This window comes from Chiloscyllium plagiosum, unplaced genomic scaffold (genome assembly GCF_037043375.1).
Source record: "Chiloscyllium plagiosum isolate Xiang-an unplaced genomic scaffold, Cpla_swu_hap1 HiC_scaffold_44, whole genome shotgun sequence".
Classification (NCBI taxonomy): Eukaryota; Metazoa; Chordata; class Chondrichthyes; order Orectolobiformes; family Hemiscylliidae; genus Chiloscyllium; species Chiloscyllium plagiosum.
In genome coordinates, this window is record NW_028270182.1 from 12,518,773 (window position 1) to 12,545,143 (window position 26,371).

Sequence of the window (26,371 nt, forward strand, 5' to 3'; positions counted from 1 at the left end):
CTGAGGATTATGGGAAAGGATTAGAGTTATAGGGGTTATTTTGAGGATTATGGTAGAGAGTCAATGTTCAGTGTATTATTTGAAAGATTACAGTAGAATGTTGGTGTTAAAGAGATTATTTTGAGGGTTATGATAGATTGTCAATGCTAAAGGGACTATTCTGAGGATTACAGTAGAAGGTTAGCACAAACAGGATTATTCTGAGGGATATGGTAGATTGGCAACACTGAAGTGATTACTCTGAGGATTATGGTAGAGGGTTAGCTCTGACCGAATTATTCTGAGGATTATGGTAGAAGGTCAGCGCTAAAGTGATTTTTCTAAGGATTACAGTAGAGAGTTAGCACTAAAGTTATTACTCTGTGGATTACAGTAGAGAGTTAGCACTAAAATGGTTATTCTGAGGATTACAGTTGGGGGTTAGCGCTAAGGGGATCATTCTGAGGATTATGGGGGAGGGTTCGTTCTCAGGGGATTATTCTGAGGATTACGGTAGAGGGTGAGCACTGAGAGCACCATTCTGAGGATTATGGTAATGGGTTCGCCCTAAATTGATTATTCTAAGGATTACGGAAGAGGGTCAGCACTAAGGGGATTATTCTGAAGATTATGGTAGAGCGTCAGTGTTAAAGGGATTATTCTCAGGATTATGGTAGAGGGTTAGTGCTAAGGGGATTATTCTGAGGATTACGGTAGAGGGTTAGCACTGAGGGGACTATTCTGAGGATTATGGTAGAAGGTTAGCATGAAAGGGATTATTCTAAGGATTACAGTAAAGGGTTCACGCTAAGGGGTTTATTCTGAGGATTACGGTAGAGGGTTAGTGCTAAAGGGATTATTCTGAGAATTACGGTAGAGGGTTAGCACTGAGGGGACTATTCTGAGGATTATGGTAGAAAGGTAGCACGAAAGGGATTATTCTAAGGATTACAGTAGAGGGTTCATGCTCGCAGGTTTATTCCAAGGATTATGGTTGAGGGTAAATGCTAAGGGGATTATTTTGAGGATTATGGTAAAGGATAAACGCTGAGGGGATTATTCTGAGGATTACAATACAGGGTCAGTGTTAAAGAGGTTATTCTAAGGATTACAGTAGAGGGATAGCACTGAAGGAATTGCAGAGGAACCTCGATTATCCAAACATCAATTATCCAGATTTCGGATGATCTGAACAAGATCTCAAGGTCATGATGCTCAGGTAAACTACCATTTGAACATTCGATTATTAAACATTCGATTATCTGAACAAAATACATCCTGCCTGTATCATTAAGATAATCGAAGTTCCTCTGTGTTCTGTGGATTATGGTAGAGGGTTCATGCTATGGGAAATATTCTAAGGATTACGGTAGAGGGTTCGCATGAAGGAGATTATTCTGAGGATTATGGTAGCAGGTCAGCGTTAAAGGGATTATTCTAAGGATTATCATGATGTGGAGGAGTTGATATTGGACTGGGGTGGACAAAGTTAAAAATCAGGTCATCAACCACCTGATGAAGGAGCAGCGCTCTGAAAGCTAGTGCTTCCAAATAAACCTGTTGGACTATAACCTGGTGATTTTTAACTTTGTCCAAGGATTACAGTAGAGGGTTACCGCTAAAGGGATTATTCTAAAGATTGCAGTAGAGGGTTAACTCTAAAGGGATTAGAGTAAGGATTACAGTAGAAGGTTAATGCTAAAGGGATTAGATAAACGACAGTGTGGAAACAGGCCATTTGACCCAACAAGTCCACACCAATCCTCCAAAGAGTTACCCACCCACACCCTATATTTATGCCTGATTAATGCATCTAACACTTTGGGCAATTTCACATGCCGAATTCACCTTAATTTGCACATTTTTGGACTGTGGGAGGAAACCCACGCAGACACGGGGAGAATGTGCAAACTCCACACAGACAGTTGGCCCAGGGCTGGAATCGAACCTGGGACCCTGGTGCTGTGAGGCAGCAGTGCTAACCACTGAGCCACTATGCCACTCTAATTCTAAGGATTATTCTAAGGATTACGGTAGAGGGTTTGTGTTAACGGGATTATTCTGAGGATTATGGTATAAAGTCAGTCCTGAGGGATTTATTCTGTGGATTACGGTAATGGGTCTGCGCTAATGGGATTATTCTGAGGACTGCGGTAGAATAAATCCCTCATCGTTGACGGATTCATTCTGAGGATTGCGGTAGAGGTCTGCGCTGGAGGGATTGTTCTGAGGATTGCAGTAAGAGGGTCAGCATTAAGGGGATTATTCTGAAGATTATGGTAGAAAGTCAGTCCTGAGGGATTTATTCTGAGGATTATAGTAGAAGGTCAGCGTTGATGGAATTATTCTGGGGATTGCGGTAGATAGTCAGCACTGAGGGGATTATTCTGAGTATTACAGTAGAAGGTCAGCACACAGTCACAGAGATGTACAGCATGGAAACAGACCCTTCAGTCCAACCTGTCCATGCCGACCAGATATCCCAACCCAATCTAGTCCCACCTGCCAGCACCCGACCCATATCCCTCCAAACCCTTCCTCACTGAGGGATTTATTCTGAGGATTACGGTAGTAAATTATCGCAGAAGGACTTATTCAGAGGATTGTGGTAGAGGGTCAGCACAATGGAGATTATTCTGAGATTTACGGTAGAGTGTCAGTGCTAAAGAGATTATTCTGGGGATTATGGTAGAAGGGATGTGTGGAACAGTCCATCTTCCGCAGCTACACTGGCACCACCCCCCACCTTTTCCTCCGCTACATCGATGACTGTATCGGCGCTACCTCGTGCTCCCACGAGGAGGTCGAACAGTTCATCCACTTTACGAACACCTTCCACCCCGACCTCAAGTTTACCTGGACCATCTCAGACTCCTCCTTCCCCTTCCTAGACCTCTCCATTTCTACCTCGGACGACCGAATCAACACGGACGTTTACTATAAACCGACTGACTCCCACAGCTACCTAGATTACACCTCCTCCCACCCTGCCCCCTGTAAAAACGCCATCCCATATTCCCAATTCCTTCACCTCCGCCGCATCTGCTCCCAGGAGAACCAGTTCCAATACCGAACAACCCAGATGGCCTCCTTCTTCAAAGACCGCAATTTCCCCTCAGATGTGGTTGATGATGCCCTCCACCGCATCTCCTTCACTTCCCGTTCCTCTGCCCTTGAACCCCGCCCCTCCAAATCGCCACCAGGACAGAACCCCACTGGTCCTCACCTTCCACCCCACCAACCTTCAGATACATCGTATCATCCTTCGTCATTTCCGCCACCTCCAAACAGACCCCACCACCAGGGATATATTTCCCTCTCCTCCCCTATCAGCATTCCGAAAAGACCACTCCCTCCGCAACTCCCTCATCAGGTCCACACCCCCCACCAACCCAACCTCCACTCCCGGCACCTTCCCCTGCAACCGCAAGAAATGCAAAACTTGCGCCCACACCTCCCCCCTCACTTCCCTCCAAGGCCCCAAGGGATCCTTCCATATCTGCCACAAATTCACCTGCACCTCCACACACATCATCTATTGCATCCGCTGCACCCGATGTGGTCTCCTCTACATTGGGGAGACAGGCCGCCTACTTGCGGAACGGTTCAGAGAACACCTCTGGGACACCCGCACCAACAACCCAACCGCCCCATGACTGAACACTTTAACTCCCCCTCCCACTCCACCAAGAACATGCAGGTCCTTGGCCTCCTCCGTCGCCAGACCATGGCAATATGACTCCTGGAGGAAGAGCGCCTCATCTTCCGCATAGGAACCCTCCAACCACAAGGGATGAATACAGATTTCTCCAGCTTCCTCATTTCCCCTCCCCCCACCTTTTCTCAGTCCCAACCCTCGGACTCAGCACCGCCTTCTTGACCCGCAATCTTCTTCCCGACCTCTCCGCCCACACCCCCTCTCCGACCTCTCCGCCCCCACCCCCTCACCTTAACCTCCTTCCACCTATCGCATTCCGAATGCCCCTCCCCCAAGTCCCTCCTCCCTACCTTTTATCTTAGCCTGCTTGGCACACCCTCCTCATTCCTGAAGAAGGGCTCATGCCCGAAACGTCGATTCTCCTGCTCCTTTGATGCTGCCTGACCTGCTGCACTTTTCCAGCAACACATTTTTCAGCTCGATTATGGTAGAAGGTCAGCATTGATGAATTTATTTTGAGGATTGCGGTTGAGGATAGGCGCTAATAGGATTATTCTGAGGATTATGGTGGAATAAATCTGTCAGCGTTAAGGGATTTGTTCTGAGGATTGCGGTAGAGGGCATGGGCTAAAGGCATTTACACTGAGCATTACAGTAGTAGGTCAATGCTGAGGGATTTATTCTGAAGATTACAGTAGAAGGTCAGCAATGAGGGATTTATTCTGAGGATTACAGTAGAGGGTCCACACTGAGGGGATTATTTTGAGGCTTATGGTAGAGGGTCAGCACTGAGGGATTTATTCTGAGGATTATGGTAGGGCCAGCGCTAAAGGGAATATTTTGAGGATTACGTAGAAGGTCAGTCCTGAGGGATTTATTCTGAGGATTACGGTAGAGGGTCCACACTGAGGGGATTAATTCTGGGATTACGGTAGAGGGTCCACACTGAGGGGATTAATTCTGAGGATTACGGTAGAGCTGAAAATGTGTTGCTGGAAAAGCGCAGCAGGTCAGGCAGCATCCAAGGAGCAGGAGAATCGACGTTTCGTGCATAAGCCCTTCTTCAGGAATGAGGAAAGTGTGTCCAGCAGGCTAAGATAAAAGGTAGGGAGGAGGGACTTGGGGGAGGGGCGTTGGAAATGCGATAGGTGGAAGGAGGTCAAGGTGAGGGTGATAGGCCGGAGTGGGGTGGGGGGGGAGAGGTCAGGAAGAAGATTGCAGGTTAGGAAGGTGGTGCTGAGTTCGAGGGATTTGACTGAGACAAGGTGGGGGGAGGGGAAATGAGGAAACTGGAGAAATCCGAGTTCATCCCTTGTGGTTGGAGGGTTCCTAGGCGGAAGATGAGGCGCTCTTCCTCCAACCATCGTGTTGTTGTGGTCTGGCGATGGAGGAGTCCAATGACTTGCATGTCCTTGATGGAGTGGGAGGGGGAGTTGAAGTGTTGAGCCACAGGGTGGTTGGGTTGGTTGGTCCGGGTGTCCCAGAGGTGTTCTCTGAACCGTTCCGCAAGTAGGCGGCCTGTCTCCCCAATGTATAGGAGGCCACATTGGGTGCAGCGGATGCAGTAAATGATGTGTGTGGAAGTGCAGGTGAATTTGTGGCGGATATTGAAGGATCCCTTGAGGCCTTGGAGGGAAGTAAGGGGGTAGGTGTGGGCGCAAGTTTTGCATTTCTTGCGGTTGCAGGGGAAGGTGCCGGGAGTGGAGGTTGGGTTGGTGGGAGGTGTGGACCTGACGAGGGAGTCACGGAGGGAGGGGTCTTTTCGGAACGTTGATAGGGGAGGGGAGGGAAATATATCCCTGGTGGTGGGGTCCGTTTGGAGGTGGCGGAAATGACGGCGGATGATCCGTTGTACATGGAGGTTGGTGGGGTGGTAGGTGAGGACCAGTGGGGTTCTGTCCTGGTGGCAGTTGGAGGGGCGGGACTCAAGGGCGGAGGAGCGGGAAGTGGAAGAGATGCGGTGGAGGGCATCGTCGACCATGTCTGGGGGGAAATTTCGTCCTTGAAAAAGGAGGCCATCTGGGTTGTACGGATTTGGAACTGGTCCTCCTGGGAGCAGATGCGGCGGAGACGAAGGAATTGGGAATATGGGATGGCGTTTTTACAGGGGGCAGGGTGGGAGGAGGTGTAGTCTAGGTAGCTCAGGGAGTCGAGGAGAAAGTGAGGTCTGCAGATGCTGGAGATCAAAGTTGAAACTTTATTGCTGGAACAGCACAGCAGGTCAGGCAGCATCCAGGGAACAGGAGATTCGACGTTTCGGGCACAGGCCCTTCTTCAGGAATGAGCAGAGAGTGTTCAGCAGGAGAAGATAAAAGGTAGGGAGGAGGGACTTGGAGGAGGGGAGTTGGAAATGTGATAGGTGGAAAGAGGTCAAGGTGAGGGTGATAGGTCGGAGTAGGGTGGAGGCGGAGAGGTCAAGAAGAAGACTGCAGGTCAGGAAGGCGGTGCCGGGCTGGAAGGATCCGGCTGAGACAAGGTGGGGGGAGGGGGGATGAAGAAACTGGTGAAGTCCAAGTTCATCCCCTGCGGTTGGAGGGTTCCCAGTCGGAAGATAAGACGCTCCTCCTCCGACCGTCGGGTTGTTGTGGTTTGGCGGTGGATGAGTCCAATGACCTGCATATCCTCGGTGGAGTGGGAGGGGGAGTTGAAATGCTGTGCCACAGGTTGGTTGGGTTGGTTCGTCCGGGTGGCCCAGAGGTGCTCCCTGAATCGCTCCGCAAGTAGGCGGCCTGTCTCCCCAATATAGAGGAGGCCACACCGGCTGCAGCGGATGCAGTAGATGATGTGGGTGGAGGTGCAGGTGAATCTGTGGCGGATATGGAAGTTTCCCTTGGGGCCTTGGAGAGAAGTGAGGGGGGAGGTGTGGGCGCAAGTGTTGCACCTCCTGCGGTTGCAAGGGAAGGTGCCGGGAGTGGTGGTTGGGTCGGTGGGGGGTGTGGATCTGACAAGGGAGTCGCGGAGGGAGTGGTCTCTACGGAAAGCTGATAGGGGAGGGGAGGGAAATATATCCTTGGTGCTGGGGTCTGTTTGGAGGTGGCGGAAGTGACGGCGGATGATGCGCTGTACATGGAGATTGGTGGGGTGGTAGGTGAGGACCAGTGGGGTTCTGTCCTGGTGGCGGTTGGAGGGGCGGGGCTCAAGGGCGGAGGAGCGGGAAGTGGAGGAGATGCGGTGGAGGGCACCGTCGACCACGTCGGGGGGGAAATTGCGGTCCTTGAAGAAGGAGGCCATCTGTGTTGTACGTATTTTGAACTGGTCCTCCTGGGAGCAGATGCGGCGGAGACGAAGGAATTGGGAGAATGGGATGGCGTTTTTACAGGGGGCAGGATGGGAGGAGGTGTAGTCCAGGTAGCTGTGGGAGTCGGTAGGTTTGTAGTAGATGTCCGTGTTGATTCGGTCGCCTGAGATAGAAACAGAAAGGTCTAGGAAGGGGAGGGAGGAGTCCGAGACTGTCCAGGTGAATTTGAGGTCGGGGTGGAAGGTGTTGGTGTAGTGGATGAACTGTTCAACCTCCTCGTGGGAGCACGAGGTAGCGCCGATACAGTCATCAATGTAGCGAAGAAAAAGATGGGGGGTGGGGCCAGTGTAGTTGCGGAAGATGGATTGTTCCACATACCCTACGAAGAGGCAGGCATAGCTGGGGCCCATGCGGGTGCCCATGGCTACTCCTTTTGTTTGGAGAAAGTGGGAGGATTGGAAAGAAAAGTTGTTCAGGGTGAGGACCAGTTCGGTCAGTCGAAGGAGGGTGTCGGTGGAAGGGTACTGGGTGGTACGGCGGGAAAGGAAGAAGCGGAGTGCTTTGAGTCCTTCGTGATGGGGGATGGAGGTGTACAGGGACTGGATGTCCATGGTGAAGATGAGGCGTTGGGGACCGGGGAAGCGGAAATCCTGGAGGAGGTGGAGGGCGTGGGTGGTGTCACGAACATAGGTGGGGAGTTCTTGGACTAATGGGGACAGGACCGTGTCGAGGTATGCCGAGATGAGTTCGGTTGGGCAGGAGCAGGCTGAGACGATGGGTCGTCCGGGGCAGTCAGGTTTGTGGATTTTGGGCAGGAGGTAGAAACGGGCGGTTCGGGGTTGTGGGACTATGAGGTTGGAGGCGGTGGATGGGAGGTGGAACCTCACCATCAAACCAGCTGACAAGGGAGGCGCAGTAGTAGTGTGGCGCACTGACCTTTACACCGCTGAGGCCAAACGCCAGCTCGCAGATACCTCCTCCTACCGTCCCCTTGACCATGACCCCACCCCCCACCACCAAACCATCATCTCCCAGACCGTCCATAACCTCATCACCTCAGGGGACCTCCCATCCACCGCCTCCAACCTCATAGTCCCACAACCCCGAACCGCCCGTTTCTACCTCCTGCCCAAAATCCACAAACCTGACTGCCCCGGACGACCCATCGTCTCAGCCTGCTCCTGCCCAACCGAACTCATCTCGGCATACCTCGACACGGTCCTGTCCCCATTAGTCCAAGAACTCCCCACCTATGTTCGTGACACCACCCACGCCCTCCACCTCCTCCAGGATTTCCGCTTCCCCGGTCCCCAACGCCTCATCTTCACCATGGACATCCAGTCCCTGTACACCTCCATCCCCCATCACGAAGGACTCAAAGCACTCCGCTTCTTCCTTTCCCGCCGTACCACCCAGTACCCTTCCACCGACACCCTCCTTCGACTGACTGAACTGGTCCGCACCCTGAACGACTTTTCTTTCCAATCCTCCCACTTTCTCCAAACAAAAGGAGTAGCCATGGGCACCCGCATGGGCCCCAGCTATGCCTGCCTCTTCGTAGGGTATGTGGAACAATCCATCTTCCGCAACTACACTGGCCCCACCCCCCATCTTTTTCTTCGCTACATTGATGACTGTATCGGCGCTACCTCGTGCTCCCACGAGGAGGTTGAACAGTTCATCCACTACACCAACACCTTCCACCCCGACCTCAAATTCACCTGGACAGTCTCGGACTCCTCCCTCCCCTTCCTAGACCTTTCTGTTTCTATCTCAGGCGACCGAATCAACACGGACATCTACTACAAACCTACCGACTCCCACAGCTACCTGGACTACACCTCCTCCCATCCTGCCCCCTGTAAAAACGCCATCCCATTCTCCCAATTCCTTCGTCTCCGCCGCATTTGCTCCCAGGAGGACCAGTTCAAAATACGTACAACACAGATGGCCTCCTTCTTCAAGGACCGCAATTTCCCCCCCGACGTGGTCGACGGTGCCCTCCACCGCATCTCCTCCACTTCCCGCTCCTCCGCCCTTGAGCCCCGCCCCTCCAACCGCCACCAGGACAGAACCCCACTGGTCCTCACCTACCACCCCACCAATCTCCATGTACAGCGCATCATCCGCCGTCACTTCCGCCACCTCCAAACAGACCCCAGCACCAAGGATATATTTCCCTCCCCTCCCCTATCAGCTTTCCGTAGAGACCACTCCCTCCGCGACTCCCTTGTCAGATCCACACCCCCCACCGACCCAACCACCACTCCCGGCACCTTCCCTTGCAACCGCAGGAGGTGCAACACTTGCGCCCACACCTCCCCCCTCACTTCTCTCCAAGGCCCCAAGGGAAACTTCCATATCCGCCACAGATTCACCTGCACCTCCACCCACATCATCTACTGCATCCGCTGCAGCCGGTGTGGCCTCCTCTATATTGGGGAGACAGGCCGCCTACTTGCGGAGCGATTCAGGGAGCACCTCTGGGCCACCCGGACGAACCAACCCAACCAACCTGTGGCACAGCATTTCAACTCCCCCTCCCACTCCACCGAGGATATGCAGGTCATTGGACTCATCCACCGCCAAACCACAACAACCCGACGGTCGGAGGAGGAGCGTCTTATCTTCCGACTGGGAACCCTCCAACCGCAGGGGATGAACTTGGACTTCACCAGTTTCTTCATCCCCCCTCCCCCCACCTTGTCTCAGCCGGATCCTTCCAGCCCGGCACCGCCTTCCTGACCTGCAGTCTTCTTCTTGACCTCTCCGCCTCCACCCTACTCCGACCTATCACCCTCACCTTGACCTCTTTCCACCTATCACATTTCCAACTCCCCTCCTCCAAGTCCCTCCTCCCTACCTTTTATCTTCTCCTGCTGAACACTCTCTGCTCATTCCTGAAGAAGGGCCTGTGCCCGAAACGTCGAATCTCCTGTTCCCTGGATGCTGCCTGACCTGCTGTGCTGTTCCAGCAATAAAGTTTCAGCTCAGGGAGTCGGTCGGTTTATAGTAAATGTCCGTGTTGATTCGGTCACCCGAGATAGAAATGGAGAGGTCTAGGAAGGGGAGGGAGGAGTCTGAGACGGTCCAGGTGAATTTGAGGTCGGGGTGGAAGGTGTTAGTAAAGTGGATGAACTGTTCAACTTCCTTGTGGGAGCACGAGGCAGCGCCGATACAGTCATCGATGTAGCGGAGGAAAAGGTGGGGGGTGGTGCCAGTGTAGTTGCGGAAGATGGATTGTTCCACATATCCTACGAAGAGGCAGGCGTAGCTGGGGCCCATGCGGGTGCCCATGGCTACTCCTTTGGTTTGGAGGAAGTGGGAGGATTGGAAAGAGAAGTTGTTCAGGATGAGGACCAGTTCAGTCAGTCGAAGGAGGGTTTCAGTGGAAGGGTACTGATTGGTTCGGTGGGAAAGGAAGAAGCGGAGGGCTTTGAGTCCTTCGTGATGGGGGATGGAGGTGTACAGGGACTGGATGTCCATGGTGAAGATAAGGCGTTGGGGACCGGGGAAGCAAAAATCATGGAGGAGGTGGAGGGCGTGGGTGGTGTCCCGAACGTAGATGGACGTGGTCGACGATGCCCTCCACCGCATCTCTTCCACTTCCCGCTCCTCTGCCCTTGAGCCCCGCCCCTCCAACTGCCACCAGGACAGAACCCCACTGGTCCTCACCTACCACCCCACCAATCTCCATGTACAGCGGATCATCCGCCGTCATTTCCGCCACCTCCAAATGGACCCCACCACCAGGGATATACTTCCCTCCCCTCCCCTATCAGTGTTCCGAAAAGACCACTCCCTCCGTGACTCCCTCGTCAGGTCCACACCCCCCACCAACCCAACCTCCACTCCCGGCACCTTCCCCTGCAACCGCAAGAAATGCAAAACCTGCGCCCACACCTCCCCCCTTACTTCCCTCCAAGGCCCCAAGGGATACTTCCATATCCGCCACAAATTCACCTGTACCTCCACACACATCATTTACTGCATCCGCTGCACCCGATGTGGCCTCCTCTATATTGGGGAGACAGGCCGCCTACTTGCGGAACAGTTCAGAGAACACCTCTGGGACACCCGTACCAACCAACCCAACCACCCCGTGGCTCAACACTTCAACTCCCCCTCCCACTCCACCAAGGACTTGCAGGTCCTTGGACTCCTCCATCGCCAGACCATAGCAACACGACGGTTGGAGGAAGAGCGCCTCATCTTCCACCTAGGAACCCTCCAACCACAAGGGATGAACTCAGATTTCTCCAGTTTCCTCATTTCCCCTCCCCCCACCTTGTCTCAGTCCCAATCCTCGAACTCAGCACCACCTTCCTAACCTGCAATCTTCTTCCTGACCTCTCCGCCCCCACCCCACTCTGGCCTATCACCCTCACCTTGACTCCTTCCACCTATCGCATTTCCAACACCCCTCCCCCAAGTCCCTCCTCCCTACCTTTTATCTTAGCCTGCTTGGTACACCCTCCTCATTCCTGAAGAAGGGCTTATGCCCGAAACGTTGATTCTCCTGTTCCTTGGATGCTGCCTGACCTGCTGCGCTTTTCCAGCAACACATTTTCAGCTCTGATCTCCAGCATCTGCAGTCCTCACTTTCTCCTCGAAGATTACGGTCAGCACTGAGGGATTTATTCTGAGGATTACGGTAGGGCCAGTGCTAAAGGGAATATTTTGAGGATTACGGTAGAAGGTCAGTGCTGAGGGATTTATTCTAAGGATTACGGTAGAGGGTCCACACTGAGGGGATTAATTCTGAGGATTACAGTAGAGCCAGCGCTGAGGGGATTATTCTGAGGATTACGGTAGAGTCAGCGCTAAGGGGAATATTCTAAGGATTACGGTAGAGGGTCAACGCTGAGGGGAATATTCTGAGGATTACGGTAGAGGGTCAAAACTGAGGGGAATATTATGAGGATTATGGTAGAGGGTCAAAGCTGAGGGGAATATTCTGAGGATTACGGTAGAGGGTCAGCGCTGAGGGGAATATTCTGAGGGTTACGGTAGAGGGTCAGCGCTGAGGGGAATATTATGAGGATTATGGTAGAGGGTCAACACTGAGGGGAATATTCAGAGGGTTACGGTAGAGGGTCAGCGCTGAGGGGAATATTATGAGGATTATGGTAGAGGGTCAACGCTGAGGGGAATATTATGAGGATTATGGTAGAGGGGTCAACGCTGAGGGGAATATTATGAGGATTATGGTAGAGGGGTCAACGCTGAGGGGAATATTCAGAGGGTTACGGTAGAGGGTCAAAACTGAGGGGAATATTCAGAGGGTTACGGTAGAGGGTCAAAACTGAGGGGAATATTCAGAGGGTTACGGTAGAGCGTCAAAACTGAGGGGAATATTCAGAGGGTTACGGTAGAGCGTCAAAACTGAGGGGAATATTCTGAGGATTACGGTAGAGGGTCAGCGGTCCGGCGGACGCTCGAAGCACGTGGGTCAGGGGGGGGCGTGGTCAGACTGGAGCTGCCGCTGATTGGCTCGGAGCGGCGGGCAGCAAATTGGCGCCAAGTGTCGGCGGGAGCTCGAGAGAGAGAGAGAGACTCAAATAGCCCTCAGCAATACTCCTGAAGCAGCGTGCCTCAAAAAGCATCCTTCACAGCCAGCGAATTAACCCTCTCCTCACCAATCACATCTTGTTGACCAAAAAAAAAACCAAAAGCGAGATAAAGGCGCCAGAGAGAGCAAGATAAATATTTCCAGGGAAAGGTAATGAGGTAGTAGTGGTGAAAACATTAACATTAACCATGAAGGCCTCAAGAGGAGACCCTGGTGGCTGTGGAAATTGGCACCACTCTGGGATCAGTCGTTTCGTTTCGTTTCACAAATGAGTAATAACCTCAGAATGAAATGCACGTGTCAAAGCAGGGTAATTACTTCAAAGAAAGCCCGGGGGGGCCTTGAAATGGTCAGATAAATAACTGTAAAGCTGAAGGAGGGACTTTCCAAAAAGACAAGTCAATGTTTTAAAATGTACAGGTACTTAAAAAAAAAATAGGAGGCCGATCACCTCAAAATTGGCTAAACAGGGAGCGAACCCGAAATAAATTGCATCAAAATAGCACAATAAATAACAAGAGGAAAGGGTTTGGAGGCGCCGGTGTTGGACTGGGGTGTACAAAGTTAAAAATCACACACCAGGTTATAGACCAACAGTTAAAAATCACACAACACCAGGTTATAGACCAACAGTTAAAACTCACACAACACCAGGTTATAGACCAACAGTTAAAACTCACACAACACCAGGTTATAGTCTAACAGTTAAAACTCACACAACGCCAGGTTATAGACCAACAGTTAAAAATCACACAACACCAGGTGAGAGACCAACAGTTAAAAATCACCCAACACCAGGTTATAGACCAACAGTTAAAACTCACACAACACCAGGTTATAGACCAACAGTTAAAACTCACACAACACCAGGTTATAGTCCAACAGTTAAAAATCACTCACCAGGTTATAGACCAACAGTTAAAAATCACACAACACCAGGTTATAGTCCAACAGTTAAAAATCACACACCAGGTTATAGACCAACAGTTAAAAATCACTCACCAGGTTATAGACCAACAGTTAAAACTCACACAACACCAGGTTATAGTCCAACAGTTAAAAATCACACACCAGGTTATAGACCAACAGTTAAAAATCACTCACCAGGTTATAGACCAACAGTTAAAACTCACACAACACCAGGTTATAGACCAACAGTTAAAAATCACTCACCAGGTTATAGACCAACAGTTAAAAATCACACAACACCAGGTTATAGTCCAACAGTTAAAAATCACACACCAGGTTATAGACCAACAGTTAAAAATCACTCACCAGGTTATAGACCAACAGTTAAAACTCACACAACACCAGGTTATAGTCCAACAGTTAAAAATCACACACCAGGTTATAGACCAACAGTTAAAAATCACACAACACCAGGTTATAGACCAACAGTTAAAAATCACACAACACCAGGTTATAGTCCAACAGTTAAAAATCACTCACCAGGTTATAGTCCAACAGTTAAAACTCACACAACACCAGGTTATTGTCCAACAGTTAAAAATCACTCACCAGGTTATAGACCAACAGTTAAAACTCTCACAACACCAGGTTATAGACCAACAGTTAAAACTCACAACACCAGGTTATAGTCCAACAGTTAAAAATCACACAACACCAGGTTATAGTCCAACAGTTAAAACTCACACAACACCAGGTTATAGTCCAACAGTTAAAACTCACAACACCAGGTTATAGTCCAACAGTTAAAACTCACACAACACCAGGTTATAGACCAACAGTTAAAAATCACTCACCAGGTTATAGTCCAACAGTTAAAACTCACACAACACCAGGTTATAGACCAACAGTTAAAAATCACTCACCAGGTTATAGTCCAACAGTTAAAACTCACACAACACCAGGTTATAGTCCAACAGTTAAAACTCACACAACACCAGGTTATAGACCAACAGTTAAAAATCACACAACACCAGGTTATAGATCAACAGTTAAAACTCACACAACACCAGGTTATAGTCCAACAGTTAAAACTCACAACACCAGGTTATAGTCCAACAGTTAAAACTCACACAACACCAGGTTATAGACCAACAGTTAAAAATCACTCACCAGGTTATAGTCCAACAGTTAAAAATCACACAACACCAGGTTATAGTCCAACAGTTAAAAATCACACAACACCAGGTTATAGACCAACAGTTAAAAATCACACAACACCAGGTTATAGACCAACAGTTAAAACTCACACAACACCAGGTTATAGACCAACAGTTAAAACTCACACAACACCAGGTTATAGTCCAACAGTTAAAACTCACACAACACCAGGTTATAGACCAACAGTTAAAACTCACACAACACCAGGTTATAGTCCAACAGTTAAAACTCACACAACACCAGGTTATAGACCAACAGTTAAAACTCACACAACACCAGGTTATAGTCTAACAGTTAAAACTCACACAACGCCAGGTTATAGACCAACAGTTAAAAATCACACAACACCAGGTGAGAGACCAACAGTTAAAAATCACCCAACACCAGGTTATAGACCAACAGTTAAAACTCACACAACACCAGGTTATAGACCAACAGTTAAAACTCACACAACACCAGGTTATAGTCCAACAGTTAAAACTCACACAACACCAGGTTATAGACCAACAGTTAAAACTCACACAACACCAGGTTATAGTCTAACAGTTAAAACTCACACAACGCCAGGTTATAGACCAACAGTTAAAAATCACACAACACCAGGTGAGAGACCAACAGTTAAAAATCACCCAACACCAGGTTATAGACCAACAGTTAAAACTCACACAACGCCAGGTTATAGACCAACAGTTAAAAATCACACAACACCAGGTGAGAGACCAACAGTTAAAAATCACCCAACACCAGGTTATAGACCAATAGTTAAAAATCACACAACACCAGGTTATTGTCCAACAGTTAAAAATCACACAACACCAGGTTATAGACCAACAGTTAAAAATCACACAACACCAGGTTATTGTCCAACAGTTAAAAATCACACACCAGGTTATAGACCAACAGTTAAAACTCACACAACACCAGGTTATAGTCTAACAGGTTTATTCAGGATTTGGAGGCGCCGGTGTTGGACTGGGGTGTACAAAGTTAAAAATCACACAACACCAGGTTATAGTCCAACAGTTAAAACTCACAACACCAGGTTATAGTCCAACAGTTAAAACTCACACAACACCAGGTTATAGACCAACAGTTAAAAATCACTCACCAGGTTATAGTCCAACAGTTAAAACTCACACAACACCAGGTTATAGACCAACAGTTAAAAATCACTCACCAGGTTATAGTCCAACAGTTAAAACTCACACAACACCAGGTTATAGTCCAACAGTTAAAACTCACACAACACCAGGTTATAGACCAACAGTTAAAAATCACACAACACCAGGTTATAGATCAACAGTTAAAACTCACACAACACCAGGTTATAGTCCAACAGTTAAAACTCACAACACCAGGTTATAGTCCAACAGTTAAAACTCACACAACACCAGGTTATAGACCAACAGTTAAAAATCACTCACCAGGTTATAGTCCAACAGTTAAAAATCACACAACACCAGGTTATAGTCCAACAGTTAAAAATCACACAACACCAGGTTATAGACCAACAGTTAAAACTCACACAACACCAGGTTATAGTCTAACAGTTAAAAATCACACAACACCAGGTTATAGACCAACAGTTAAAAATCACCCAACACCAGGTTATAGACCAACAGTTAAAACTCACACAACGCCAGGTTATAGACCAACAGTTAAAAATCACACAACACCAGGTGAGAGACCAACAGTTAAAAATCACCCAACACCAGGTTATAGACCAACAGTTAAAACTCACACAACGCCAGGTTATAGACCAACAGTTAAAAATCACACAACACCAGGTGAGAGACCAACAGTTAAAAATCACCCAACACCAGGTTATAGACCAATAGTTAAAAATCACACAACACCAGGTTATTGTCCAACAGTTAAAAATCACACAACACCAGGTTATAGACCAACAGTTAAAAATCACACAACACCAGGTTATTGTCCAACAGTTAAAAATCACACACCAGGTTATAGACCAACAGTTAAAACTCACACAACACCAGGTTATAGTCTAACAGGTTTATTCAGGATTTGGAGGCGCCGGTGTTGGACTGGGGTGTACAAAGTTAAAAATCACACAACACCAGGTTATAGTCCAACAGTTAAAACTCACAACACCAGGTTATAGTCCAACAGTTAAAACTCACACAACACCAGGTTATAGACCAACAGTTAAAAATCACTCACCAGGTTATAGTCCAACAGTTAAAACTCACACAACACCAGGTTATAGACCAACAGTTAAAAATCACTCACCAGGTTATAGTCCAACAGTTAAAACTCACACAACACCAGGTTATAGTCCAACAGTTAAAACTCACACAACACCAGGTTATAGACCAACAGTTAAAAATCACACAACACCAGGTTATAGATCAACAGTTAAAACTCACACAACACCAGGTTATAGTCCAACAGTTAAAACTCACAACACCAGGTTATAGTCCAACAGTTAAAACTCACACAACACCAGGTTATAGACCAACAGTTAAAAATCACTCACCAGGTTATAGTCCAACAGTTAAAAATCACACAACACCAGGTTATAGTCCAACAGTTAAAAATCACACAACACCAGGTTATAGACCAACAGTTAAAAATCACACAACACCAGGTTATAGACCAACAGTTAAAACTCACACAACACCAGGTTATAGACCAACAGTTAAAACTCACACAACACCAGGTTATAGTCCAACAGTTAAAACTCACACAACACCAGGTTATAGACCAACAGTTAAAACTCACACAACACCAGGTTATAGTCCAACAGTTAAAACTCACACAACACCAGGTTATAGACCAACAGTTAAAACTCACACAACACCAGGTTATAGTCTAACAGTTAAAACTCACACAACGCCAGGTTATAGACCAACAGTTAAAAATCACACAACACCAGGTGAGAGACCAACAGTTAAAAATCACCCAACACCAGGTTATAGACCAACAGTTAAAACTCACACAACACCAGGTTATAGACCAACAGTTAAAACTCACACAACACCAGGTTATAGTCCAACAGTTAAAACTTACACAACACCAGGTTATAGACCAACAGTTAAAACTCACACAACACCAGGTTATAGTCTAACAGTTAAAACTCACACAACGCCAGGTTATAGACCAACAGTTAAAAATCACACAACACCAGGTGAGAGACCAACAGTTAAAAATCACCCAACACCAGGTTATAGACCAACAGTTAAAACTCACACAACGCCAGGTTATAGACCAACAGTTAAAAATCACACAACACCAGGTGAGAGACCAACAGTTAAAAATCACCCAACACCAGGTTATAGACCAATAGTTAAAAATCACACAACACCAGGTTATTGTCCAACAGTTAAAAATCACACAACACCAGGTTATAGACCAACAGTTAAAAATCACACAACACCAGGTTATTGTCCAACAGTTAAAAATCACACACCAGGTTATAGACCAACAGTTAAAACTCACACAACACCAGGTTATAGTCTAACAGGTTTATTCAGGATTTGGAGGCGCCGGTGTTGGACTGGGGTGTACAAAGTTAAAAATCACACAACACCAGGTTATAGTCTAACAGTTAAAAATCACACAACACCAGGTTATAGACCAACAGTTAAAACTCACACAACACCAGGTTATAGACCAACAGTTAAAAATCACACAACACCAGGTTATTGTCTAACAGTTAAAAATCACACAACACCAGGTTGTAGTCTAACAGTTAAGAATCATACAACACAAGGTTATAGACCAACAGTTAAACATCATACAACACCAGGTTATAGACCAACAGTTAAAAATCACACACCAGGTTATAGACCAACAGTTAAAAATCACACAACACCAGGTGAGAGACCAACAGTTAAAAATCACCCAACACCAGGTTATAGACCAATAGTTAAAAATCACACAACACCAGGTTATTGTCCAACAGTTAAAAATCACACAACACCAGGTTATAGACCAACAGTTAAAAATCACACAACACCAGGTTATTGTCCAACAGTTAAAAATCACACACCAGGTTATAGACCAACAGTTAAAACTCACACAACACCAGGTTATAGTCTAACAGGTTTATTCAGGATTTGGAGGCGCCGGTGTTGGACTGGGGTGTACAAAGTTAAAAATCACACAACACCAGGTTATAGTCTAACAGTTAAAAATCACACAACACCAGGTTATAGACCAACAGTTAAAACTCACACAACACCAGGTTATAGACCAACAGTTAAAAATCACACAACACCAGGTTATTGTCTAACAGTTAAAAATCACACAACACCAGGTTGTAGTCTAACAGTTAAGAATCATACAACACAAGGTTATAGACCAACAGTTAAACATCATACAACACCAGGTTATAGACCAACAGTTAAAAATCACACACCAGGTTATAGACCAACAGTTAAAAATCACACAACACCAGGTTATATCTAACAGTTAAAAATCACACAACACCAGGTTATAGTCTAACAATTAAGAATCATACAACACCAGGTTATAGTCTAACAGTTAAAAATCACACAACACCAGGTTATAGTCTAATAGGTTTATTCAGGATTTGGAGGCGCCGGTGTTGGACTGGGGTGTACAAAGTTAAAAATCACATAACACCAGGTTATAGTTCAACAGGTTTTATTGGAAGCACTAGCTTTTGGAGCGCTGCTCCTTCATCAGGTGGTTGTGGAGTATAAGATCGTAAGACAACCTTATAAAGGATTAAAAAGGATGAATACCTTAAAAACAAAGAAACATAATCGTTGAGTATCTGAGTGGGCTAAGTACTTCAAATGGGATGGATAACTCAAAGTCTGGAATAAATCCAAATGTCGGAATAAAAAAAACAGATATAACTCTAATATTTTCAAAATACTTCAAGATGTGATGAATGTTACAAAAGCAAAATAAGATGCTTTGCGAACAGTGCCCATGAAAGCAGATAAGATAGCAGTTGGTGGAAAGGAAATGCTTATCTGATCAAACATGTCTGATGTAGAAAATAGCTTGATAACAGTGCTGTAATGTGCAATGTTGAAAATTGATCTTTGCAACAATGTAGAGCTCGAATTGTCGTGGCATTTTCAAATTTCTACTTTGTTGGTTTTGGCATAGCAGGAAGTGGGCAGGGGAAAGAAATGATGGAGGGGAGGCTGGCCACTGCTGATTCCTGTTGCTTTCTGTGCCAAGTGAAGGGCATTATCTTGGGTGTCACGTGCTGGACGCTTACACATGGCGCCGTGAGTGAGAATCCAACTCTGATGTTGGTGTCCACCTGCCGCCAGCTCTGTTTCTGAGAACCTAAGATCTCTCACTTTTTCTCACTTGCCATGCCCATTGCTCTGGTACCTCCACGCTCAGAGAGTGGCTTCCTGGCCGTGACGGGCATCAGCTGCAACCAGACTCACAGCCACGGACAGGGTCCCCCATGGAGCACTTAGCTGTTGGGCAGTATGGTTAGAGCTAGATGGCACTCCACAATCCTGGGAAATGAGGATCAGTTGCATAGGGGGGTAATTGCGTTCATTAACGGGTCCTGGATCTTCTTGGTGTGATAATTAACTGTGGTTAGTGAAATAATGCCCTCAATTTATAGTGCCTTTTGAAAAATAATGTAACACAGACTTAAAACAAAGAGAAGCTATCACATGCTTAGCAAGAGGTCAGTTGACTAGAATGTAGGTGCAGAATAAAGCCACTAATACATGTTCAAACTCCAGACTGACTGTGGGAGTTCTTAGAAGCCTTCCTACTCACTCTTGTATGTGCAGTGGTCACTCTCATCCTGTGAGGACCAGGGCTCCATAGAAAATGCATAGTATGAAAAATGCTGAGAATTATGCAGCATGGAATCAGACCCTTCGGTCCACTTGTCCATGCTGAGCAGTTTTCCTAAAATGAACTACTCCCATTTGCCTGTGTTTGTCCCATGTCCCTGTAAACCTTTCCTATCAATGTATCTGTACAAATGCCTTCTAGGTGTTGCAATTATACCCATTTCTACCACTTCCTCTGGCAGCTCATTCCATACATGCACCACCCTTTACTTGAAAAAGTTGCCCCTCAGATCCCTTATAAATCTTTCCCCTCTTACCTTAAACCTATGGTCTCTAGTTTTGGACTCCTCTACCCTGAGGAGAAGACCTTGACTAATCACCTTAATGATGTCCCTATATAAGGTCACTCCTCAGCCTTTGACTCTCCAAAGAAAAAATACCCAGCCTATCTTGTAAATCTTTTCTGCACCCTTTCCAGTTTAATAACATCCCTCCTACAGCAGGACCACCAGAATTGAATGTAACACTTCTGCTCTGTTATGTTATAGTCTGAACTTTGGAATTACTTTAATATTTGGGTGGCTATTGGAAGGAACAACTGTCATTATGTTATAGTGCGTAGTGTGATAAATACCTCGCAGAGCTTTAGACTGTGCAGTATACTGAGCAGGAGAAATCATTATGGCATTTTGGATAATGTTTAGTTATTATTGCAATGGAGACTGCAGTATATTGGGTTTAACCCTAAGCTCCAGCACCAACACCTTCAATTAACTATTCAATTTTGTCGTACCCTTTTCAATGCTATGCATCTCAGGTACCTCACTGATGGTGGCTCCACTTAATGATGTTTGCAGCTTGTGGTAATTAGCACACTTAAAACTGTAATGAACACTCAAGATAAGCAGTTTGGTTTAATAATGGTCTTAGTAATAACCAATTGAGTAAATACCACAGTTGTATAATCTTTTTTGTTTTAATTTTTATGAAAATCCAAATCCTTGAATATTCTCCCAGCTCCAGTGGTGTCTGCAGATGAGAGGGCGGGAGTTAATAGGCTACAGTGTTTTCTCCAATTGAATGAGTTACTGATGGACTCCAGCTTGTTATAAATTCTCAGAGTCATACAGCACAGGAACAGACCCTTTGGTTCAACCAGCCTATAATTTTAAACTAAACCAGTCCCACCTGCCTGCACTTGGCCCATATCCCTCCAAACCTTTCCTATTCATGTACTTATCTAAATGTCTTTTAAATGTTGTAACTCTGCCTGCATTCACCACTTCTTCAGGAAATTCATTCCACAAGTGTGTAAAATAAATCCCCTCATTTAAAAAAAAATCTCTCCTATCATTTTAAAAATATGCCCCCAATCGTGAAATCCCCCATCCTAGGGGAAAAGACACCTACTGTTAACCGTATCTATACCCTTCATGGTTTTATAAATCTCTAGTGGAAACAATTCCAGCCTATCTAGCCTTTCTTTATAACTCAATGTTCTGGTTTCCTCCCTGGTGAAGAAATATTTTGTCCCACGGCCTGAGGTTAAAAGGCAGCACGTTTTCTGCTTTTGCCACAATTGATTCAAACCTTTGTGTTGGTATAGTGTGGCTGAGATTACGAACTCAGGCGACGTTAGATCATCGTTCTGCTTTCCCAGTGGCTCTGAATAGATGAGAGGCACAGATCACAAGGTGCCGCATTTCAGTTTTTCCACCAGACCCACTGACGGTGGAAGTACTTTCAGCTGCATTGGCCGTGAGCTTTGGAATTCTCTCTTCAAGCTTTAAGATGCTCCTTGTAACCTACACCCTTGACCAAGTTTCTGGTCACTTCTTCACATATCTCCTTGCATTTGTGTTCCAGTGACACATCCTGGGTACATTTGCAATGTTAAAGGCATGATGTAGCCTTTAACAAGGCTATAAGTCAATAATTAGAGCCTTTGTTGACCACCTATATTAGCACAGGAGCAGGTGCACTAGTGGGCCATTCGTGGGGTGGAAGGTGAGGACCGGGGGTTCTATACTTGTGGTTGGAGGGGTGGAGTTCGAGGGCGGAGGTGCGGGATATGGAGGAGATGCGCTGGAGAGCATTGATGATCACGTGAGTCGGGAAATTGCAATCCCTGAAATAGGAGGCCATTTGGAATGTCCTGGAAGTCCAACCACAACAAGGATAGACCCCCCCCTCTGGTCCTCACCTTCCACCCCATCGACTCTCCTGTTCCTTGGATGTTGCCTGACCCGTTCTGCTTTTCTGGCGCCACAGTTTTCAACTCTGACTGTCCAGCATCTGCGGTCCTCATTATCTCCTTTGGTAGGGAGACAAAAACTGCATACAACACTTCAGGTGTGGTCTCACCAAGGCCTTTAATAACTGCAGTAAGACATCCCTACTTCTGAATTCAAATCCTCTTGCACAGAAGGCCTTGTGCCTCCCTCATATTGCTTCCTGTCTACTTTCATTGACTTGCGTGCAAGGACACCTAGATCCCTTTACATGTCAATGTTTCCATTATATCATTGTTGAAAGATGCAAATCATACAACACCAGGTTATAGTCCAATAGGTTTAATTGGAAGCACTAGCTTTCAGAGCGCTGTGCCTTCATCAGGTGGTTGTTTGGAGTGGCGATCCGAAAGCTAGTGCTTCCAATTAAATTTGTTGGACTATAACCTGGTATTGTGGGATTTGTAAATTTGTACACCCCAGTCCAACACCGGCATCCCCAAATCATTGTTAAAAGAATACTATTCTTTTCTGTTTTTCACATTGAAGTGTATAACTTTACATTCAGCTGGACTAGTAGCAGGGTGGGCATTAACAATTTGTCTTGGGACTTCAGCCAAGAAATTTAATCAATCCTGATCCGTTTCCGGTAAAATTGTTCGAAGTGTACAGGTGTGGATTTCAATATGACAAAAGCATGGTCTAATATAAGGCTCGACGGGAATTAATTTCACGACTTTATCTGTGACTGTATTTTTATTTGTTTATAGGATGCGAACATAGTTGTTAAGCCCAGTGTTTTTTTGCCCAATTCTGATTGCCCTTGAGAAGATGGTGAGCCACCTTCTCAAGTCGCTGCACTCCAGTTGGTGTAGATGCTTCCATAATGCTGTTTGGAAGGGAATTCCATGATACTAGTCCAGCGACAGTGAAGGCACAGCGATATGTTTCTAAGCCAGGATATCATGTGGCTCAGATGGGGTGGTGTTTGGTACCTTTGTCCTTCCAGGTGGTAGGGTTTGCTGATTTGGAAAGTGCTGTCGAGGGAGCCTTGGTGAATTTCGGCAGTGCAATTTGTAGATGGCACACACTGAGCATCAATGGTGGAGGGAGTGGATGTGATGCCAATCCGGTGGGATGCTTTGTCCTGGATAATGTCAAACTCCTTGAGTATTATAGGACTGACATTTTATTATAACTACAGGGTTATGTGTGGGAAGTTAACTGATTGTTGGAGAACTGTCAACATTTTAAGGAGAGAGGAGAATGAGGAAATTAGTAAAAAGGAATCCTTTCATTCTACTGTTGTTCTTGATTTGATTTGAGTTATTGTACCTAAGGAAAGTGAAAAGCTTTGTTTGCGAGCAATACGAGCATATCATGGTAAGCAAGGACATACAGATCAGAGGGTGTTAAATAGAGCGAGGCATACAGGTTACACTGCACAGGAGGGGCACGAAGCAAGATCAACATTAACAAGATTAAACGTTATTTGAAGTTAGAGAGTCCATTCATCAGTTTAATAACGGCAGGGAAGAAGCTGTTGGTGTCCATTCCAGCTTCTGTTTCTGCCTGATGGAAGAGGTTGTAGGAGAGCATTACTGAGGTGCGTTGGGTCTTTGATGATGTTGACAGCCTTTCTGCAGCAATGAGAAGTGTAGTTGGAGTCTGTGGATGGGAAGTTGGCTTTAGTGATGGTCTGGGCTGCGCACACCACCTTCAGTAGTTTCCTCTGGTCCTGGGCAGAGCAGTTGCTGTACCAGGCTGTCATGCACATGGACAGCGTGCTTTCTATGGTGCATCTGTAAAAGTTGCCGCTTCAGTACTTTGCGTTAATGTGATTTGTAAATGTCCCATCAACATAGTTTAATATTCAAGAAATTATTTTGAATTATTTAGTGATACCTTTTTAGGGATATTGTGGTATTACAAACTAACAGTTGAGAAACTCTGTACTGTGTGCACATATTCAACCCAAAAGCCTTAGGTCAGTGTTTATACTGGAATAGCCCCATAGGAATATCTCAGTGTTTGTATCAGGAAAATCTCCCTTTAAGAGCTCAGCCTGTCCTGGGAACAGAAGGTTGGATTATATTATTATGGTCAGGAGGTCCTGCAGTTTGTGTGTGGACAGTGTTCCCAAGCTACAGTAGCACACTTTGGCTCTGTCGGGCTGTTTGACCCTCTCTGTTTTTCGAAGGTTAGATGTCACTATTCAAATCTAGCAGGACGTTGGTGATAGCTAGGAGTGGGACTGGCTGTGGAGGGACCGGGGGTGTGGGGGGGGGAAGGAGTGGAGTTATTGATCATCTGAGTCTGTGGCAAGAGGTGGAGGGAGGAGTTTGGACCTGCCACCCCCACAGCAGCAAGACCGAGCCAACATGTGAAGCTTTTGGGCCTACGTAGCTAACTCAACCCTGCGACAACAAATGCAATATTAAATTTACAGTAAAGGAATCTATGTTAAATAAAGGTCAATTATTTATGGGTTCTCACAGATTAATGGACACAGTAATGAAAGCAGAAAGCTAAAGCATCTGTAAGAAACCTAGCGTACCATTTAATATGTATCAGTCATTGAAGCGTTTCTCTGTGCTGAATAAACTTCCCTGATGTATAACCTCCCTTTCAAAAATGTCATGACAAGCAGCTCATGTATAAAATCATGTAATTAATATTTAGGATGAGATCAGATCAGTTAATTGTAGGCAGCACTATGGCTCAGTGTTTAGTACTGCTGCCTCACAGCACCAGGAACCGGGTTTGATTCCACCGGGTTTGCACTTTCTCCCCAGACTCTGCATGGAATTCCGCCAAGTGCTCTGGTTTCCTCCCACAGTCCAAAGATGTGCAGATTAGGGTGGATTGACCATGCTAAGCTGCCCCATAGTATCTAGGGATGTGCTGGCTAAGTGGATTACCCATGGGAAAATGCAGGGATAGGGTAGGGGGTTGGGTCTGGGATGGGATAGTCTTTGGAGGGTCAGTGTGAAATCGAAAGCTGAATGGCATGCTTCCACACTGTCAGGATTCTATGATTCTAATTGTAAGCTGAATAATTTGGCCAGAGGATGTGCAGAAGGAATGGGCTGAATTTTGACTTAAAACGGTTGCAGGTTTGTGTCAGGTGGAAGAACTACCTCCAGCTCAGCCACTGCCATCTCTAACAGAAGCTAGCTGGTGAAATGTGGAATTGTTGGGCCGAAGGGCCTGTTTCCACACTGTAAGTAATCTAAATCTAAAATCTAAATCTAACTGCAATCCCAAAGAGGAGTGTCGCAACTTGGATTAAGACAATGCAAGGCTCAGTGGTGTTCAGCTATTATTTCCCCTGGGGTGGGGGTGTCGAGAACTAGAGGGCATAGGTTTAGGGTGAGGGGAAAAATATGAAAGGGACGTAAGAGCCAACTTTTTCACACAGAGGGTGGTGCGTATATGGAATGAGCTGCCAGAGGAAGTGGTGGAGGCTGGTACAATTACAGCATTTATAAGGCACCTGGATGGGTATATAAATAGGAAATGTTTATAAGAATATGGGCTAAGTGCTGGCAAATGGGATGAGACTAGGTTAGGATATCTGGTTGGCATAGATGAGATGGACCGAAGGGTCTGTTTCCATGCTGTACACCTCTATGACTCTGTGATCTGCTGTAAAATAAACAGTCGTATTTCCCTAGTGTTGGTTAATCTCAGTAGATTAAGGAGGTATGCTTTCACACCTACCTCCAGGTGCTCGGAGACTCCATGACTGGACATCTGCCTGTGACCTTCCCAGCCTACATTCACTTCAGCATT

The 26,371-nt window shown here is 46.5% G+C and overlaps 1 protein-coding gene across 1 annotated transcript in view; it reads left to right on the forward strand.

Moving 5' to 3' along the window:
- The first annotated feature begins 12,400 nt into the window (after nucleotides 1-12,400).
- The window catches only part of LOC122544360 (uncharacterized), a 124,005-nt gene continuing 110,034 nt past the window's right edge, over nucleotides 12,401-26,371 (forward strand). Inside the window, exon 1 of the mRNA XM_087982794.1 lies at nucleotides 12,401-12,597. The gene's annotated coding sequence lies outside the window, so the exon portion shown is untranslated. The remainder of the gene's footprint in view (nucleotides 12,598-26,371) is intronic.